This window comes from Rhineura floridana, chromosome 9 (genome assembly GCF_030035675.1).
Source record: "Rhineura floridana isolate rRhiFlo1 chromosome 9, rRhiFlo1.hap2, whole genome shotgun sequence".
NCBI lineage: Eukaryota > Metazoa > Chordata > Lepidosauria > Squamata > Rhineuridae > Rhineura > Rhineura floridana.
In genome coordinates this window covers 46640368-46646367 of record NC_084488.1, presented here as the reverse complement: position 1 = coordinate 46646367, position 6000 = coordinate 46640368, and positions in this window count along the sequence as shown.

Sequence of the window (6000 nt, the reverse complement as noted above, 5' to 3'; positions counted from 1 at the left end):
TCAACAATAAGCAATAAAAGACAGCAAAAAAAAATATTTCCTTGTGAAACAGCATAACAAATTTACCACTGAGATTAAAACCACTCTTATAGAGCAATCCAAACCCAAGATCTGCCAGGACAAGCCGAATTTGGAACGGGTGGATCTCTGATCGAAGCTTGGCTGAGTCGGAGCTATGCTGACTGAAGTCCCTCATTCTGGCTCATCCAGAAATATGACGGCATAAATCATCCATCCCGGCTCAGCCAAAGCTGCCTCAGCTTAAGCCAGGGTAAATCTTGGAAAAGCAGTATTACGAGGGAAATATGGGGGTGGGACAGGGCAGTGGGGATTTACTCCTACTCCAAACTTCCTTCAGCTCTGACACATTACCTAGCAACCCAACGGAAGTTGCTCTAGCAAAAAGGATGTGGATTCACAGAAAGATGTGGATTCACTGAAAGCTTTGAGATGACCTGAAAATGAAAAAGTACACACACAAGAAGCGGAAGGAAGGCCAGACCACAAAGGAAGAGTACAGATAGGTAGCATGGAATTGCATCAGGAAAGCTAAAGCTGAGAATGAGCTTGAGGTTAGCTAAAGATGCCAAAAACAACAAAAAAGCTTCCTTCAGGTACATCTATAGTAAAAGACAGAGAAAAGAAATGGTGGTACAGCTACTCAATGAGGATGGCAAAATGATAACAGATTACAGGCGGGCCCCACTTACGCGGCAGGTTCCGTTCAGGACTGCCGCCGAAAAGCGGAACCCATTGAAGATAATTGTGTGTGTCGCGCGAAAATGATGCGCGACGAGCAAAAACCACAGTAAAAGTGGAACAAACGCCTTAAAGCGGGGACTTTCCCTAATAGAAAGCCGCCGCATTAGCGGAACGCCGAAAGGCAAAGCACCGTAAAGCGGGGCCCACCTGTACAAAGAAAAGGCAGAAGTGCTCAATTCCTATTTTGGCTCAGTCTTCTCACAAAAGAGGGTGTATGACCGTCCTGGTAAACATGAAGTAGAAGGGGCAGGATTGCAGGTTAAAATTGATAGTCACACGGTCAAGGAATATCTAATCACTTTGAATGAGTTCAAATCTGCAGGGCCCAATGAACTGCATTCTAGAATCATGAAGGAACTGGCTGAAGAACTCTCAGAACGACTGCCTGTTATTTTTGTGAAATTGTAGAAGATGGGTGAAGTGTGGGATTACTGGAGGAGGGGTAATGTCTGAATCTTCAAAAAGGAGGAACCTGGGAACTACAGACCAGTCAGCCTGACATCAATCCCTGGGAAAATTCTGGAGCAGATTATAAAGTGGTCAGTCTGTAAGCACCTTGAAAACAATGCAGTGATTACTAGAAGCCAACATGGATTTATCAAGAACAAATCCTGCCAGACTAATCTTACCTTGTTTTTTGATTGAGTAACTTCCTGGTAGACTGTGGGAATGCTGTGGACATAATATATCTTGACTTCAGCAAAGCTTTTAACAAAGTGTCCCATGATATTCTGGTTAACTAGCTAGCTTAATGTGGGCTGGGTGGAACAACTATCAGGTGGATCCACAGTTGGCTACAGAATCGTACTCAAAGAGTGCTTATCAGTGGTTCTCAAACTGGGGGGAGGTAATGAGCGGGATACCGCAGGCCTAGGTCCTGGGCCCAGTGCTCTTAACATGTTTATTAATGACTTGGATGAGGAGGTGCAGAGAAGGCTTATCAGATCTGCAGATGATACAAAATTGGGAGGGATAGCTAATATCCTGGAGGACAGAAACAAAATTCAAATGGATCTTGATAGACTGGAGCATTGGGGTGAAAACAACAGAATGAAATTTAACAGGGATAAGTGCAAAGCTCTACATCTAGGAAAAAGAAACCAAATGCACAGTTGTAAGATGGGGAATATTTGGCTCAGCAATGCTACAGACGAGAAAGGTCTTGGGATTGTTGCTGAGCACAAGTAGAATATGAGCCAACTGTGTTGATGTGGCTGCAAAAAAGGCAAATGCTATTTTAGGCTGCATTAACAGAAGTATAGCCCTCATCTTGAGTACTGAGTACTGTCATTTTAGACATTGCACTTTAAGAAGGATGCAGACAAACTGGCATAGGTTCAGAGGAGGGCAGCGAAGATGATCAAGGGACTGGAAACAAAGCCCGAAGAGGAGATTGAAAGAACTAGGTATGTTTAGCCTTGAGAAGAGGAGACTGAGGGAAGATAAGATAGCACTATTAATTACTTGAAAGGTTGCCACACAGGAGGACCAGCATCTCTTCTCAAATGTCCCAGCATGCAGGACATGAAATAATGGGCTCAAGTTACAGGACGCTAGATTTCGACTGAACATCAGGAAAACTTCCTAACTATTAGAGCAGTATGACAGCAGAACCAATTACCTAAGGATGTAACACTGGAAGCCTTCAAGAGGCAGCTGGACAGCCATGTGTTCGATATGCTTTAATTTGGATTCCTGCATTGAGTAGGGGGTTGGACTCTATGGCCTTATAGGCCCCTTCCAACTCTGTGATTCGAAGTCATACTCTGCCAGGCTCGGGCCAGCTCAGTCAGCAGTAACCCCTGCTCCTGAACAGAATTTGGAACAGGGCTAAGTTACACCAGCATAATTTACCCCATTGTAAATTACCTTGGCTTTCTATAGTTGGATTGTTCTGCCTGCCACAACAGTCCAAGGTTAGTTTAAAACATAATTAAAAGGCTTCGGTGAATAAAATGGAATTTTTAATAGAAAGGTAATGAATAAGGCTGCAATCCAATACACACTTGCCTGGGAATAAGGCCCAATGAACCCAATGGAGCTTATTTCTGACTAGACATGTACTGGATTGCAGCCTAAATGTCTTAAATACATCTAGTGGATTCATACCCAAAGTAGTTGCTTAAAATATTAACTAGGTACATAATACAAAGGATTACATCTTGGTAGGATGCCGAGCAACCCCACCAATCATACATCCATACTACTAATCCTCCCAATTTCCATGATTTTCTAAACAATTGTTTTGCTCTATGCAAACTTCGATGTAAAATGCTTATGTACATTTACCCTATATCCTGTCACATAACCAATCAGCAGCATATCTGTTAGTATATCTCTTCAAACCACAGAGAAGTATGGTCCAAAAGAAAATATGTATGATCTAAAGACAATAGTATCATAAGTTAGTTTATGATTGCTGCTGAACATAGTTCACAAGGCCACTGCCAGGTCTACAAAAACTTATTTTAAGAACATAACTGGGGTTCTGCTTAATACACAGACTCTGTGGTTGCTAAAACCAGATAAGCACATTTCTAAACAACACTGCATATGCTGCGACAGCTACAATTAGCATAAGTGAGTCTTAAATAGAACATTTTCAAGAGTTTTCTCAATGGAGTCTTTAAGTAATGCTACTAAAATTCAAGTCTTTTAATTATGTTGTGTATTGTAAATCTATCAAGTACATTCCTCTGTTGTGTCTAGACATACCTGATATGGCCATCCTTTGTACAAATGCATAAAGACAGAAAACAGTTGTTGAAACACAGGACCAATTCAGAAGAATATATCAATGATAGCAAATGTCAGATGGGCAAAGAAATAAGGAAACATGAGCTGAAAGGGCAGGGGTGGGATGTGAGGAAACATCAACCTTTCTAGTGACACAATTATTACTGTGCTTTTTGACTTTCCCCTGCAAAACATATGAGACTAAATACTGAAGGTATGAGGCACTTAAAAGAGTCACAACTAGTGTTAATTTTCTTTTGTTGCATGGAAGAATGCTAGAGTCTTATTTGAGTTTCATAATAATTGCATATATATGAATCCTGTTCCAGTCAAAACAGTTTGCTTAAATTGCAGCACAATTATTAGGATATTCTAGTTGCCTGTTTGGGTAATTTAGGAACCTTTTAAAGTTGTTCCCTACATAGGAAATACTCTTAGGGTACTTCTAGATGGAGGAGTCTTTGAATGTAAGGTCCATTGATTCAGAATGTCTGACATCCAAAATTCATGTGTGGGGTGTGAGGTGTCCCAGGGCTCATCCAGATGACTGCAAAATGTGAGACACACCCGCTATGTGTGTTCATTATTTTTCGGTCGTCCAAATGACGTCTCGCGCTGTTACGTATTTTCGCAGGTTAAATCCGCTCCTTGCAATACCGGCAAAAATGCGATTTGCTGTTTAAAATCGGTAATCATCCACTGCGCCTTCAGGAGTTAGGATGCAATACTGCAGACTTTACAGCTGATGGGCAGTTATTGGGCGTTTCCCCTTGCCCCTTCTCCTCATTCCAGCCAATCACGTATTTGCACTTTTGCGCATGTGCGAGAATAAGCCCGGGAAAATTGAACCAGTCATCGCAATGGTGGGGTGTTGGGGGGGGGTCTGCAACTACTGCGCAGATGCATTTAATTTTTTGCCAGCCTGCAAACTGGGCGGCCGCTCTGGGTGAGATCTGCAATGCACAGCAAGCCAGAAAGGGGTGGTGGTCGGTTTCAGCCTGCCTCCAGAAAGCTTTGTCAATTTCATTCTACTTGCTGGGGTTTTTGCTTCAAATCAGAAAAACATACATTCCTGTAAGTGTAATATGGCAAATACAAACAAGAAAAGGGCTTCTGGTCAGTTTCAAGCCTGCTCCAGAAAGCTTTGTCAATTTCATTCTCCTGGGAAGGAAAGGGAGAAGGGGGGGTGATAGTTTGTTGCTTTTTTGGAGAAATAAGTGCAATTGCCAGCATGTGTATCTCCTTAAGTATCAATAAAGGCAGAAAAGCATACATTCGTTTAAGTGTAATATTGCAAATACAAACTTAGAAAAGGGCTTCTGGTAGGTTTCAAGCCTGCTGGGAAAGCTTTGTCAATTTCATTCTAGGTGGGAAGGAAAGGGAGAAGGAGGGTGTGTGTGACAGTTTCTTGCTTTTTTGGAGCAAAAAGTGCAATTGCTAGCGTGTGTATCTCCTTAAATATCAATAAAGGCAGAAAAGCATACATTCATTTAATCATAATATCGCAAATACAAACAAGGCAGGCGTGAAACCGACCAGCAGCCTTTCCTTCCGAGGCGAGAACTCCTTTACAGCCATATTGTGCTTCGTTGCAAAGGGGGAGAGGAGCATACATAATTTTTTTGCTGACCAATTGGTTGATAGGGGGAGGTTTTAGAGGCAGAGCTTGGAAAAAGCGAAAAGAATGTAGGGGTCTTACCGCTGCGGGTGCGGGTGCAAAAAGGCATTTTTTTTAATTGGGAAAGAGCGAACTAAAAGGCAAAGTGAGGACTATCAGATGACAAACCGAATATGGAAACCGTGGATTATCCCGCTCCGTTTGGATAAGCCCCCAGTTCTCAAACTGATTGCTGCTAGTCCAATATCGTAACATCCTTGGCGATTCCAACCTCTTCCATCCCAACATTAAGGATTAGTCTTTAAGGTTGTTCCTACATTAGTGCTACCTTCACTGAAGAAGCTGTCACTTGGACACATTGTTTTGTATCTGTTTGAAAAGCTTTTTTTTTCTTTAGGTTTATTAGACAGTGCTAATCATCTGGCTCAGCCAAGGATTTTAAGGGTTCTACTTGAAAAATTTAAAGCAGAAACAGGCAACATATAGCCCCTGAGGCAATTTAACAAGAAATACGTTCTTGGTGGAATTCCATCTTTCACTTTAAAAAACGTGTTTTTAGCTCTCAGTGCTCAAATGTTTAACAATTTTTGACATCACATTTTCAAAGGGCCTTACACAAAAGTGAAGTACAAAGTAGGCCAAATTATTTTTATCTTATTTGCAGCTACGTGTATGAAATTTTTTTCAAGGGTCAGCTCACATGTTTCATATTTAAAAGTGCAATAAAATACCTTACAAAAATATGCTCACCACAAATGCTATAAAGTTTTCAGTGCCTGTAGTTTTGCCAGGATTTCTAATATGCAAATTAATTATTTGTTTGCAGTTCTGCCCTTTGTACAAAATAAGTTGCCCACTCCTACTTTTAAAATGTCTTCCTTTCC